At 34.7% G+C, this 16,179-nt stretch overlaps 1 non-coding gene across 1 annotated transcript; it reads right to left on the bottom strand.

The window, feature by feature from the left end:
* Positions 1-12,907: 12,907 nt before the first annotated feature.
* Positions 12,908-13,071, bottom strand: LOC122151596. The gene has a single exon (XR_006164225.1). It is a non-coding gene; the product is annotated as a U1 spliceosomal RNA (small nuclear RNA).
* Positions 13,072-16,179: the final 3,108 nt, after the last annotated feature.

Here is a 16,179-nt window from a genome sequence, read left to right as displayed (position 1 = left end):
ATCTTCACCCAAATCCTAGAAAAAAAAAAAAAAGAAAAAAGTCCCTGAGAATCAAAATATGAACTTGAATATATCTTTCCCGAATTTAGAGATCATCTAAATAATAGATTTCATGCACTGAACACCAATGACTGAAAACCAGAGGAATTGTGAGAGGACATCAAGAACATCATCCATGAAGAAAGTAAAAGGTCCTTAAAAAGACAGAAAGGAAGAAAAGACCAAAATGGATGTCAGAAGAGACTCTGAAACTTGCCCTTAAATAAAGAGTAGCTAAAGCTAATATAAGAAATGACAAGATAAAAAATGAACAAATTTCAAACAGCAGCTTGAGAAAAATTCAATAATTATAATGAAATGTGCAAAGACATGAAGTTGGGAAGCCAAAAGAGAACACACTAGGAATTTCTCAAGCTGAAAGAACTGAAGAAAAAATTATGCCTTGAGTTTCAATACTGAAAAATTCTATTGGCAACATGTTGAATGATTCAGGAAAAATCAAAAGAAGATGGAAGGAATATACAGAGTTACTGTACCAGAAAGAATTGGTCAATGATCAAATATTTCAGGAGGCGACATATGATCAAGAACAAACAGTATTGAAGAAAGAAGTCAAACCTGCACTGAAGGAAGTGGAGAAAAACAAAGCTCCAGGAATTGACCAAATGTTCACTGAGATGTTTCAACAAATGGCTGTCGTGTTGGAGGCACTCACTCATCTATGCTAAGAAATTTGGAAGACAGTAACTTGGACAACTGATTGGAAAAGATCCATAATTGTACCCATTCCAAAGAAAGGTGAACTCACAGAATGTGGAAATTACTGAACAATAGTATTAATGTCTCACACAAGTAAAAACTTACTGAAGATAATGCAAAAACAGTTGCAGCAGTAAAACAGAAAATTTCCAGAAATGCAAGCTGGATTCTGAAGGTGACATGGCGAGAGGGATATCATTGCTGATGTCAGATGGCTCTTAGCTGAAAGCAAAGAATACCAGAAAGATGTTTACTTGTGTTTTATTGACTATGCAAAAACTTGACTGTGTGGATCATAACAAATTATGGATAATGTTGAGAAGAATGGAAATTCCAGAACACTTAAGTGTACTCATGAGGAACCTGTACATAGACCAGAAGACTGTTGTTTAGAGAGAACAAGAGGTCACTGAATGGTTTAAAATCAGAAGGAAGTGTATCAGGTTCTATCCTTTCACCATACTTACTCAATCTGTATACTGAGCAAATAATCTCAGAAGTTTGACTATATGAAGAATGTGGCATGAGGACTGGAGGAAGACTCATTAACAAATTGCAATATGCTGACAACACAACTTTTCTTGCTGAAAGTGAGGATGACTTAAAGCACTTACTGATGAAGACTAAAGACTACAGTCTACAGTGCGGATTACACCTCAATTCAAAGAAAACAAAAATCCTCACAACTAGACCAAAAAGCAGCATCATGATAAATGGAGAAAAGTTTGAAGTTGTCAAATACTTCATATCACTTGGTTCTACAATCAACACCAATGGAAGCAGAAGTCAATATATCAGAGGACATATATAACCAAAACCAAACTCACTGTGAGTAGGTCAGTTCTGACTCATAGTGACCCTTCCTTGGGTAACTGAGTTGGTATGTCTACGGAAATAGATTTCCCCATCTTCCTTCTGAAGAGTGGCTGGTTTTTGAACTGCCAGGTTTCTAGTTAAAAGTCAAATGCCTTAGGGACTGCAATGTTAGAGCTCCTAGACGACACATGTTTTTGTTGTTATGTGCCGTTGAGTCAGACCCGACTCATAGCAACCTCTCCTTGAGTTTCTGAGGCAGTATCACTATGGAAGTAGATTGTCCCATCTTCCTTCCGGGACGACATATAGCATTGGGCAAATGTGAAGCAAAAGACTTCTTTCAAGTGCTGAAAATCAAAGATATCTCCATGAAGACTAAGGTGTGCCTGACACAAGCCATGGTATTTTCAGTCACTTCATATGCATATGAGAACTGGACAATGAATAAGGAAGACCAAGAAAGAGTTAATGCTTTTGAGTTGTGGTGTTTGAGAAGGATGCTGAAGGTACCATGAACTGGTAAAATCACTAACAAATCTTTCCTGGAGGAAGTGCAGCTGGAATGCTCCTTGAAAGCAAAAATGGGTGAACTTCGTCTCACCTACTTTGGTCATGTTGTAAGAAGGGATCACTCCTTAGAGAAAGATATAATGCTTCATAAAGTGGAGGGTCAATGAAAAAGGAGAAAGCCCTCCACAAGATGGATTGACACAGTGGCTACAATGATAGGCTCAGGTATTGCAAATATTGTGGGGCTGCTGGTACCGTACTCAGCAGTGTTTCATTCTACTGTAAATGGGGTCTCTGTAAGTCAGAGACAAGTCAAGAGCACCTAACAACAACATGGGCATACAAACACACAGTTCAACTACAATAACAGAAATTATATGAATCTGTGGCTTTATTTACTCATAGTTCCGAAGGCTAGACATTTGAATGTCTTGTGTGGCTCTAAGGCAAGGTCCCTCTTTGTTGGTAGTTTTTGTGCTCATTGACTGACATGTGTCTTCCCCCTGTGTGTGACTTTTTGTGTATTCTGCTTTTATTATAATTCAACAGTCATTAAGTAAGATCTACCCTAGTCTGGTATAATGTCATTGATATAATAAAAGAAAGAAAAATATTCTCAAGCAAAATTATATTTACAGGTTCAGTGATTGAGATTTCAATACATATTTTCAGAGACATAATTCAGTCCCGAATACCATACCTAGTCTGGTGCAGGAGAAGAGATGAAGGAAGAAAAGGGTGGTGGCAAACAAAGACTTGAAAGAAAAGAAAAAAAAAGAAAAAAACTCTAGCTGGGGAAGTATTCCTTAAGACAATGGTTTGACATCAAATCACAGGTTTTGGAAAAGCTGAGTAGTTGGCATTGTTGTTTTATGTCCCTAGTGTGTGTCACATTTAGCCTCAGTGGTTTGAGGATACTCAGCAAGGATATTCCAGACTTGAAGTCAAGAGGTGGAAAATAGAGAGATTAGGAGAAATGCATTGGTTTATTCTCTACCACATATGTTACTTCATGTTTGTAACCTCACCGACATGAAGTGGAGTTAATATGATCAGACTTTGTAGCATAGTGCCTAAGGCACTTGACTGCTGACAGTTCAAACCCACCAGCCACTCCTTGGAAGGAAGGTTGGGCAATCTACTTCCCTAGTGATACCGCCTCGGAAACCCAAGGAGGGTTCACTAAGAGTCGGTTCCGACTTGACGGCACATAACAACAACTAGGCCATATTTATAAACTTTCTGCATTCTTTGATAAGGAGTCATCCGCTTTTAAAGGTGATAGTATTATGTAGTTTAAGGCATTTAACATGGAGTGCGTTTTTTTTTTTTAACTCTCCTCATACCTTTCTTGAGCTCAGTCTCCAAGACATTCCTTTTCAGTTCCACAGCTTAGGGATTTCCATTATTCTAGACACTCTAAAGGAAATTGTAAACACTTAAGGTAGCTACAAGGTGATCTGGGGATGTAGTGTATAAAGCATTTGGCTGCTCACCAAATAAGGTCACAATTCAAACTCATTAGCCACTCTATGGGAGAAAGATGTGGCACTCTGCTTCTGTAAAGATTTAAATCAAACCAAACTCACTGCCCTCTAGTTGGATCTGACTCATAGAAACTCCTCCTTGGGTTTCCAAAGCAATATCACTACGGAAGTAGATTGCCCAACCTTCCTTCTGAGGAGTGGCTGGTGGGTTTCAACTGCCAGTCTTTTTACAACCTTGGAAATCTTATATTCTCTGCTATGCCAGGTCACTGTGAGTCAGAATTGATTTGATGGTAGTGTTTTTTTTTTTTTCCATTTTAAAATAACCCCAGAGTTAAACTTAAAATTTATTCCTGACAAGAGTTATTAAGATATCAAGGGTTGTCAAGGTGGCACTGGTGTTGTAATGGCGTAATGCCTAAGCCATTTGACTGCTAACTAGAAGGTTGGCATTTCAAACCAACTAGCCTCTCCATGGAAGAAAGATTGAGCAATCTAATTCCATAAACATTTACTGACTCGGAAACCCCACGAGGTTCAAACCATCGGAATCCACTTGATGGTGATGAACTTGGCTTCAAGGGGAGGGAACACTGCAAAAATGAAAATAATATAAAATAATAATAAAAATAAAATAGTTGTCAATTAAACTTGAACTAAAAGATTGATCAAAAGTATTTATGGAATAAGCATGTTCCTGGTGCTAGGAAGACAAAGCAGAATAAGAAAGGGAAGTTCAGTTATTGAAAAATGAGTTTGATTAAGAAATCTAATGCTAGGACTTAACCTTTGCACTCTGCAATTATCTCCACAATGCTCATCTTTCACAAAGTGAAATACTACTTTACCATAAATATGTGCAAAGTAAAGATAGGAAAAATATCCTAAATGATCTTCTAGTAAACAGAAGACATCTTGTCATAACCAGGGTTTTGTATAGTCAGCTGTACTAAACAGTTCCTTAATATCAAGAATTTTAGAATTCTCCTCTTGCCTTTGTGGAGAAGAAACAAAGCTTTCCTAAATGTGCAAGCATATATACAATAGCATACAAGCAAACATTTGTTGGAGATATTTACTCTCTAGATATCTTCTTGCTTTTGATGTTAAGAAGAATGTGTTACAGACTCCAGGCAAAGATCTTGCAAATTTCTGGTGTAAAAAAGCAGAATTTGTTTATGCAGATATGTGTTTATAGCAAGAAAGCATAAGACAATTTCTATTTATCCGAGGTCACTCTCTTTCCTAAAAAAAAAAACAAAAAACTTCAAACAGATCCATAAAAACACCTTGTTGTTGTTGTTATGTACTGTCGAGTCGGACCCGACTCATAGCCACCCCTCCTTGGGTTGCCAAGGCAGTATCACTACTGCAGTAGATTGCCCAACCTCCATTCTGAGGAGTGGCTGGTGGGTTTGAACTACCAGCTTTCTGGATAGCAGTCAAGTGCCTTAGGGACTATGTTACTAGAGCTCCTATAAAGACCTCAGCACACTATTTATCAGGTTTAATGATTTCATTGAAGGGCTCTCCTTTTGTGAAGGTTACTTTCCATGTCTCTCCAACACCATTATGGACTTTAAAAGAAAATTAATAAATAATAAGGAAGTTGTATATATCAGAAACCATAAGCAAGTTCACATAACTTGAAAAGAGTATTGTCTTACTACTAAGACTTTTGGATATGGTATTACCACACCCCTGTAGGAATAATTAAAGATGTTTCTCCAGAGGAAGTATAGCATGAAGAATGGAGTCAGGGAACCTTAAATTTGAATTTAATCTCCATTATTTACTAGATGGTAGACAGTAGGCAAGATTTTTGTTTATATGCTTGTATTTAATTTAATTATATTTCATGTTTTTTCATACATAAAATGAACACCACTAAATTAAATAGCATACAATTGTCCTGTCAGAGTTCCTGGTGCAAAACAGTTTTCAATAAATTATGACTACAACTATTATAATTTTCTATTACTTATAATATAAACCTGTCATTGTGTTTTAATATTTTATTTTACTTTAATTGTTGCATTGCAAATATACAGAGCAAAGCAAATTCAACAATTTCTACATGTACAAATCAGTGACATTGGGACTATTCCCTTGCTACTTTTCTGAATCATTCCTACAAATGTAACATAAACTTACTTTCTCCTAAGCTTCCTATCTAATCTGAGTTGCTGTTGTCCATTTGATACCATATAAACAGTCTATAAAAAAGCACAGTTTTCAAGACAGTTTCCTTATTTTTTACTTGACAGAGAATAGAATTAAAACTATATTTAAGATTCCCTTAGAGATGTAAATAACTAAACTCTTCAAACTCTCCAATTCCAAAATAATATCACTGTAGTACATACTAATTTTGGAGTATAGACATAAGGTCTTACAATTCAAAGAGATATGGAGGATGACACACCATTCAGAACCAATATGATAAAAGAGAGATAAGTAATACATAGCTTAAAAGATCAATTCATTATCAATTCAGTCAGTCATTTTTGAACAGATATGTGCCCAATATATGCAGCTCTGGTGTTACAATGCCTAAGGCATCTGACTGCTTATCAGAAGGCTGGCAGTTCAAACACACCAGATACTCTGCAGGAGGAAGACTGGGCAATATACTTCTATAAAGATTTACCATGTTGAGAACCCAAAGGATGTCACTATGAGTCAGAATTGACTCAATAGCAGTGAGTTAGGTCTTCCTGATGTGCAATATAGTGTTATTTTGAAAAGGCACATTTTGAAAAATATGTTCTACTTTACCTTAAAGTCGTTCATGGAACTATTAAGACAAAAAGTCTCGAATGTAACTCACACCCTTGAACTGAACTCAAAACTCTTTGATCTCATAATATTGTTTGAGAACAACAATTAGTTTAGTAAGTTGGAATTTATTGACAACAAATTGATTTTATCTTCTGCTATACTCTCTTATACTGGGGATAATTTTGTATACGAGTTCTTAGCAATATCATTCTTTTTCCCATAGTAAATATAATCAGATATTTACATCCAGTTCTTTGTTTAGAAGACTATATTGAAAATACTTATTTATAATATGAATAGGCATTCTGTGCTACTTTGATAAGGAAGGAAAGTTTCAAAGTAATATTTCCTTTTTATTAATACTTATTAATAAGTGAATATATGATTTCCAGGACAATTGCTTTGCATTTAATAAATGTGTACCTTGTTCATCATAAAGGAATATGATTTATTTTTACAATATTGATATAGAAGGAATAAAATACAATGAAAATAGAATATAAAAAAAGCAATTGAATTCAAATATGACCTTTGTTGTATATCATTTTCTGTTGACTATGGATAGAAATTTACTTATGCCTGTCAAAATAATTCCAAATAAATAAATGTTAGAAATTTAATTCAACTAAATATAACTGCATGCATTACAGTTATTTTGAATACATATTCATATATACTTAAAAAATCCACAAAAATTGTGCACTGTGAAATAATAAAACTTTAATAAGAAGAAAAATAAATTTTATATAAATGGAGAGATACAAGCTGTCCTTTCAAGGAATGAAGTATTAAATACTTTAAATATAACTATAATATACTCTCTGTTAAAATTTTTTTTTTTCAAAAATAATGACATTTTTATAATATTATTCAAAGAGTTAGTGGTTATATACATAATAACATATTTGGGGAAAATAGTTTACATTGATAAGTACTAGAATTTTTATAAAACTAGAAAAATTAAGACATTTTATCATTAATGTCAATGTTGATAAGTAGCTATAAATATAAACAGAAATCTAGAGTTGACCTTAATTGCTGATTCAAGTTATTATATTACATGTATTGTTCATGACTTCAGTCATGTAGTCAGAAGGGACCAGTCCTTGAAGAAGGATATCATACTAGGTAAAGTGGAGGGTCAGAGAAAAGCAGCAAGACCCTCAATGAGATGGGTTAGCACAGTAGCTGCAACAACGAGCAAGGATTGTGAGGATCGTGCAGGACCCAGTGTGTGTTTTGTTGTGTTGCACATAAGGTTACTATAAGTTGAGATCCACTGTATGGCACCTAACAAAAACAACAATTATTTTTGAATTCTCAACAAATACCCATATTTTCTCATACTTTTTCCTAAGTTGGATAAAATTAATTAATTATATTTTGTTAAAAAGGATGTGTGTAAAATTCACACAATATTTGTCCTTCTGTGATTAATTTATTTCACTCAGAATTTCCTCCAAGTTCATCCACAGTATGAGGTGATTCACTGACTCTTCATTATTCTTCAATGTTGCATAGTATTCCATTGTGTGTATGTAACATAGTTTGGTTATCCTTTCATCTCTTGATGGACACTTAGGTTGTTTCCATCTCTTTGTAATTGTAAATAGTACTGTGATGAATATTGTTGTTGTTGCTGTTGTTATGTGCCATTGAATTGTCTCTGACTCAGAGCAACCTTATGTGCAATAGAACAAAACACTGCCAGGTCCTGTGCCAGTATCATGATCCATACTATACATGAGCCCATTGCTGCAGCCACCGTGTCATTCCATCTGGTTGAGGGTCTTCCCCTTTTTTGTTGACCCTCCACTTTACCAAGCTTGATATCTCCAGAGAATAGTTCCTTCTGAAACACGATCAAAGGAGGTGAGATGAAATCTGGCCATTCTCATTTTCAAGGAGCATTCTGGCTGCACTTATTCCAGACAGATTTGTTAGTTCTTTTAGCAGGCCACGGTACTGACAGCATTCTTCACCAATACAACAACTCAAAAGCATCAACTCTTCTTGGTATTCTTTGTTCATTGTCCAGCTTTCACATGCATAAGAGGAAATTGAAAATACCATGGCTTTAGTCTGCAAGGAGATATTTTTTCTCTTCTGCATTTGAAAGAGGTTTTTTGCAACAGATTTTCCCAACTCAATATGCCTTTTGATGTCTTCACTACTGCTTCCATTGGTGTTGGTTGTAGAACCAAGTAATATGAAGTCCTTGACAACTTCAATGCTTTCTTCCTTTATCATAATGATTCTTATTGGCCCAATTGTGAGGACTTTTGTTTTCTTTGTATTGAAGTGTAATCCATAGTGCCGTCTGTAGTTTTCAATCATCATCAGTAAGTGATCCAAGTCATCCTTACTTTCAGCAAGCAAAGTTGTGTCATCTGTGTATCTCAGGTTGTTAATGAGACTTCCTCCAATCCTGATGCCATGTTCTTCTTCATATAGTCCAGATTCTTTGATTATTTGCTCAGCATACAGATTGAATAAGTGTGGTGAAAGATATAACCCTGGCACATTCCCTTCTTGATTTTAAACCATGCAGAATCCCCTTATTCTGCTCAAATGACAGCCTCCGAGTCTATGTACAGGTTCCTCATGAGCACGATGAAGTGCTCTGAAATTCCCACCCTTCTAAATGTTATCCACAATGTGTTATGATCCACAAGATCGAATGCTTTTGCATAGTCAATAAAACACAAGTAAACATCTTTCTGGTATTCTTTGAGCCAAGATCCATCTGACATCAGCTATGATATCCTTTGTTCCATGTCCCCCTTTGAATCCTTCTTGAATTTCTGGAAGTTCTCTGTCAATATACTGCTAGAACCTTTTTTGAATTATCTTCAGTGAGATTTTACTTGCATATGATATCAGTGATATTATTCGATAATTTCCACATTCTGTGGGATCATTTTCTTTGGAATGAGTACAAATATGGATCTCTTCTAGTCAGTTGGCCAGGGAGCTGTCTTCCAAATCTCTTGACATAGTCGGGTGAGTGCCTCCAGTGAGGCATCTGTTTGTGAAGCAACTCAATGAGCATTCATCAATTTGTGAAGCCTTGTTCTTTGCCAATTCTTCAGTGCAACTTCAACTCCTTCCTTCAATAGATCTTCAACTTCTTCCTTCAATAACATTGTTTCTTGATCATATGGCACCTCTAGAAATGGATGATTATCAACCAACACTTTTTGGTATAGTGATCTGCATTGCACCTTCTTCCTTTGATGTTTCTTGCATCATTCAACATATTGCTCATGGAATCTTTCAACATAGCAACTCAATGCTTAAATTTTTTCTTCAGTTCCTTCAGCTTGAGAAATGTTGAGTATGTCCTTCCCCTTTTATTTTCTATCTCCAGGCCTTTGCACACTTCATTATAATAATTGACTTTGTCATCTCGAGCTGCTCTTTGAAATCTTCTATTCAGCTCTTTTATTTTGTCATCTCTTTCATTTGCTTAAGGCACTCTCCATGCAAGGGCAATTCTCTTCTGACACCCATTTTGGTATTTTCTTCCTTTCCTGTCTTTTTAATGACCTTTTGCTTTCTTCATGGATGATTTCTTGATGTCATCCCACAGTTCATCTAGTTTTCTGTTATTGGTGTTCAATGCCTCAAATCTATTCTTTAGATGGTCTGTAAATTAAGGAGAGATATAAGTCATAAAAGAAGTCTCATAGACTCAACTTGAACTTATATATAAGCAGTTGATGGTCTGTTCCACAATCAGCTCCTGGACTTGTTTTGTCTGAAGATATTGAGCTTCTCCATTGCCTATTGCCACAGAAGTAGTCATTCTGATTCTTGTATGCTCCGTTGGTAAAGTCCACATGTATAGCCACTGTTTGCCTTGTTGAAAAAAGTTATTTGCAATGAATAATTCATTGGTCTTGCAAAATTCTATTATGCAATCTCCAGCATTATTTCTATCCCCATATTTTCCAACTACTGGTAATTCTTCTTTGTTTCCAACTTTTGCCTTCCAATCACCAGTGATAATTAATACATTTTAATTGCATATTTGGTCAATTTCAGACTGCAGAAGTTGGTAAAAATCTTCTATTTCCTCATTTTTGGCTTTGGTGGTTGATGCATAAATTTAAATAGTAGTAATATTAACTGAGGAATATGGGGTTCATATATCTATTCGTGTCCTGGGCCTCACCTCTTTAGTATATATTCCTAGTAATGGGATTGCTAGATCAAATAGTATTTCTATTTCTAACATTTTAAGGAAACACCATACCATTTCCACAGTGGTTGTCCAATTTTACAGTCCCACTAACAGTGTAGGAGAATTCCAAACTCTTCACATTCTCATCTGCATTTGTTGTTTTCTTTCCTATTGGATTTTCCTATTATTGCTGGGGTGAGATGATATCTCATTTTTTGTTTTGATTTACATCTCTCTAGTGGCTAATGACTGCACTTTTCCATGTGTTTACTGACTACCTGGATATCTTCTTTGGTGATGTGTCTGTTCATATTCTTTCCCCATTTTCAAATTGGATTGTTTGTCTTTTTTATGTTGAGGTGTTAAGGTTTTCTATAAATTTTAGAGATAAGTACCTTGTTGAATATGTCATTGCCAAATAATTTATTTCCAATCTGTAGTTTCTCTTTCTACTCTTTTGGAGAAGTCTTTTGATGTACATAAAAAATTAATTTCAGAAGGTTCCAGTCATCTAGTTTCTCTTCTGCTGTTTGTGCATTTTGGGTTTTGGTTAATAGCCTATTTATACCATACATTAAGGTCCCTAATTTGTCCCTATTTTATCTTTAATGGACTTTATAGTTTTGGGTTTTACATTTTGGTCTTTAATCTATCTGTGTTCATTTTTGTGTATGGTGAGAGGTATTGATCTTGTTTTGTTTCCAATCCTGCATACCAACTTAAATTTACACTTTTCATACACTTGAGGAGGGGTCGCTTATGAGTCGGGGCTGACTTGATGGCACATAACAACAACAACATATAAGTTTATTAAGATTTTATTGGGTGATTCATGTCCTCTTGATGAGGCTCAGGAGGAAGTCTCAGACCTTGCATCAAAACTTGTGCTATGTAGACCTTTCATTATTCCTGGAAGATGAATTAGTTATCTTTGCTCTTACAGAATCAGTTATAGACTTTTTGAAAACAGCATAAATATAAGGAAAATGTCACCAAGTTGGAAAAAGAGACCATTTGAGAAAAATATTCACCTGTGGCAGAAGTCAGTGGTTCCACAAAGAAAAAAGTAATTCAAAACTTACTATTTACTTTGAAACAGTAGGGAAAAAGAAACGAATATACTATGTGAATTTTTGAGGGGTAAAAAAGATTTTATTTTAAGGGTTCTCTTACACAGAACTTATCCAGAAACCCTTAAGCTCACACCAGAAATTTTGCTTCAAATGATTGGCTCTGGAATAAAATTTCTTCTTCCAGTCGATGCCAGATAGTTTCACGCTTTTTCCGCAAAATTATTTCCAAGATTTAAAAATGTTCCTACAACTTCAGTCTCTGCAGTGTACATAATTTGTTATTGCTAGTTATGAATGAAACATACTAAATTCCTTTATTGTCTCTCTCTCTTTATTAATATTTTGAGATTTTGTACCTGATCTTCTTATCTCCAACAACTTCTATGCTTTGGATGATTTAAACATCAATATGAATGGTAACATCAACATTTTAGTCTGTCCAATATTTCATATCCTAAAACTTAAATCCCTTAATTTCATTTCACCCTGGTCTCCTTTTACTCAAATGCACTGTCTTGGGTTTACCATTATTAATTAAGATATAACAGAAATTCAGACTTCCTTTATAACTATCACTACACTTCCTTTTTATTAGACTACCACAGATCTCTGTATATTTTGTTTGTACCACAGATCTCTGTATATTTTGTTTGTTTGTGTGTACCTATTTCTTCCTTCCTTTCATTGTTCTCCTCATTACACAACCTACCAGGAGCTCTGGTGGCATAGTGGTCAACACATTCAGTTCCTAACCAAAAGGTCCATGGATCCAAGCTACCAGACACTACCCAGGAGAAAGATGAGGCTGTCTGCTTTTGTAAAGACTTAAACTTTTGGAAACCTTATGGGGCAGTTCTACCCTGTGCTATAGGGTCTCTTTAAATAGGAATAAATTCTATGGTAGTGAGGTTTACACCACCTATCAAGGAGCCACAGTGGTGGAGTGGTTAAGCATTTGATTGCTAACCAAAATTTTGGAAGTTGGAACCCATCAGCCACTCTACAGGAAGAAAGACCTGATGATCCATTCCTATAAAGATTACAGCTTTGGATACCATATTGGGTAGTATTACTCTGTTATAAAGGGTCACTATGAGTTGGAATGGACTGGCTGGCAACTCAACCTATTTGCACTCTAAATATATCCAGTATTGCCAGAATGCTATTACAAGTTACCACTGTTTCTCATTTGTAGAACCATAAAATATGAAAAGAAGGCTCTTCAAATCTTCTCATATCACTTTTATAAAATTCTATGATTTTTTTTTCTTTTTCTTTCTTTCTTTTTTTTTATCAGAGGAAAAGTGTGAATGCAGTACCCCACTACCACAAATTATGCAGTAGAGTTTCCCACATTTGGGGAAATCGCAGGGGTCATCACATCCTGAGTACAATGGATAAGCCTCGCCCTGGAAAAACCACCTTCATGATCATGGTATCTCCCCTGCCAGGTAAGTATAAAATTCTACATTTTGAGACTAGATTCTACATTGAAAATAATAATAAAATAATCACATATACAACTACTCTATGATTGTCCACCATTCTTATAACAAAGTTTAATAACATTAATAGTACCTAATCTGCAGCAAATCTTCAACTCTTTTGCTAGGAAATGGCTTTGTCCTTTTTCCATCATAGCTGTGTTTTGGTATTATTTCTGATCTTAGGAACTTTACACCTTCTGATCAATCTGCTTAAAAGTTTTCCTTACCCCACTCTTCCTTTATCCTAGTGAAATCAGCCTTAACTTCTTTCTCTAACAAGGAAGATTGGAGTAGGTTTTCTGTACATTTCTTATCGTATTTATTGCTAGTTTTCAAATGTTATCCTTCCAAAACTAATATAAACTTACTGCCTAATTCACAATAAGCATACACAATAAATAATTTATGTGGAAAGAATGATTTGTGTGTGTGAGTGTGAGAGAGAGAGGGGCCATCTTCCTTCCATATAGGCTTTTTTGTTTTGTTTTGTTTTGTTTTCCTGGGTGATGGAGGTGGGGATGATTCAATTTTTCTTCTCTTCCTAAATTTTTCTGTACATTCCATATTTTGGGCAATGATTATACATAATATTTTGAGAAACCTACTAAAACTCTTTGAAGAACAATTCAAAATAGTTTGTCATTCTCTATTTTTGGAGGTCCTTTATTAATTTTCCGTTATTGTTATAAGATATATTCACAAATTTAGCAGCTTAAACAACTTAAACAATTTATTATCTTAGCATTCTGTGGTTGAGAAGTAAGTCCAAAACAGACCTCTCTGTTAGCAGCTTGTTTTCCTTTCTAAAAGCTCAAATGGTGATCAATTTCTTGCTCATTTGGGTTGTTGGCAGAATTCAGTTCCTTAAGGTTGTAGAGCTGAGATACTTGTGTTCTTATTGGCTGTGAACTGAGGACTGTTCTCAGCTTCTAGAGGCTCCTGTATTCTTGGGCTTTGACACTCTTCCTCCATCTTGAAATCCAGAAATGGCAGGGTGAGTTCTTGTATGCTGCACCTTTCAGACACTTTTGCTATTGCTATAACTCTTTCAGACCTCAGCAGGGTATTTTTCATGTTTTAAAAGATTTATGTATCTATATTGGGTACCCCTGGATAATCCAGAACATCTTCCCACATTGACATTATTAACTTTTAAGATTAAAATACTATAACAGATTCTGCAGGAGTTGTATTTAACCCTCAATTATTAAGGATTTCAAGGAAAATAAAGTCATTTGACTAATTGTTCTTGGACTTATGTCTTCCCTCCATGATGTCTAAGTCCTAATCTTGGGAATCTCTGAATGCATCACCTTACATGTCCTTGTGTCATGTAAAGTAACATATTTATTGATTCCCAAAATTAGGACTTGGACATGATGGGATGGTGCATTAGTAAGCTACTATTGACCACAGAGCTATTAGTCAAATCACTTTATTTCCTTTGAAATCCTTAATAATTTATACTCCAATATACCTCCTGCAGAGGCTGTCACTGTATTTTAGTTTTGATCCAGTGAAGTTAATATTGAGATAGAAATGGAATCCATGACATTAATTCTGATTTTTAGTATCATAAAATCTCCTTGAGAAAACCTGGTGCATCTTTTTAACAGGAAGATCATTTATAAGTTAGTAACATTGAAAGTAAATAGTGCTTATTTATTATTAATTTCTGTAAATACATTAAGAAAGTATTAGTTTGATAAATTAACAGTTTTAGCATATATTTTTAATCTAATATCTCCTTTCATTCTACGGTGCTCTAATTTCTTCCTTGATTAATTGTTTACCATTTTAATAATGAAAATTCACTTTGAATTAGAGGAATCTTGACCTATACCAATTTGAAATCTTCCTTTTTTTATTATTATAATCTTCCTAGATAAAATCAATGTTTTTTCAAGGTCTAATTAATTTTTTTTATAAGGAAAATGATTTGTGTAAGTGTTCTGCTTAATGATGTTTAATGATTAGTCATTATTTTCTTTTCACTTACATATAAATGTTGAATTTCTAGTTGAATAAGATTTATAGACTAATAAGAAAACCAGATATCTAAAATATGTAATTTCAAAAAGTAGAGATTGGTGTATATGTGCTATTAAAGATAATGCCAAATAAATGAGTCAAGATATATACAGTAGTAAAAAGCTATCTCATTATGTTTTGTCATGAATGACACAAGAGTAGATTATATGGGTATTTTTTGGTGGTGGGCCAGGAAAATAATGTGTTAAGATATGCATCAGTATCTAGTTAGAAGGCATTTAACTATTTTCTTGTGTTGTTATTGCAATCAGCTCAGCTGTGAATCATGATGATCTTATGTATGATATAGCAAAATGTTGTGTGACCTTATGCATCTTCATCATCATTAGTATATTTCATTGTGTTGGTGTGGCTATTATATCAGTCCATTCCACTGAGAATTCTTCTCCTTGTCTCTGACCCTCGTTTAGCAACCACAATAAATTTCCAAGTAATAGATCTTTCTTACTGACGTTTTTCAAGTAAGCCATCCTTGCTACTAAGAAGCATTCTTGTAGTAATTTTTCAAAGTCTTAGTTGTTCTTTCTTTCAGTCAAAAAAAAAAAAAAGAAAAAAAAAAAAAAAAAACAACAACCTAATGTCATCAACTTGATTATGATTCATGGCTACCACATATAATATAGAGTAGAACTCTTCCATAGGACATTTTTTGGCTGTAGTCTTTATGTGACACATATCACCAGGTCTTTTATCCACAGTGCCACAGGACAGGTTTGAAACACCAACTTTTATATACTAATTGACCCGTTCTTACAGTCCATAGTACAACCTATATTCTTTGCCAGCGCCACAATTCAAACTCATCAATTATTCTTCTGAACTTTTTCATTGTCTTTCATTTTCATAGATATAAGACAATTGGAAAGATGATGGCTTGAGGCACATGTGCTTCAGTCATCAAAGTGACATCTATGATTTTAAAACTTTAAAGAGGTGAAGCAAGCATAACCTTAATACCAAAACCGGGAAAAGACATCACCCAAAAGGAAAACTACAGACCAATATCCCTCATGAATATAGATGCAAAA

Source organism: Orycteropus afer, unplaced genomic scaffold (genome assembly GCF_000298275.1).
Source record: "Orycteropus afer afer isolate SDZICR_OR568_19922 unplaced genomic scaffold, OryAfe1.0 scaffold00602, whole genome shotgun sequence".
NCBI lineage: Eukaryota > Metazoa > Chordata > Mammalia > Tubulidentata > Orycteropodidae > Orycteropus > Orycteropus afer.
The sequence above is the reverse complement of the archived record's forward strand: the minus strand, read 5'-3'. Positions and strand labels throughout refer to the sequence as shown.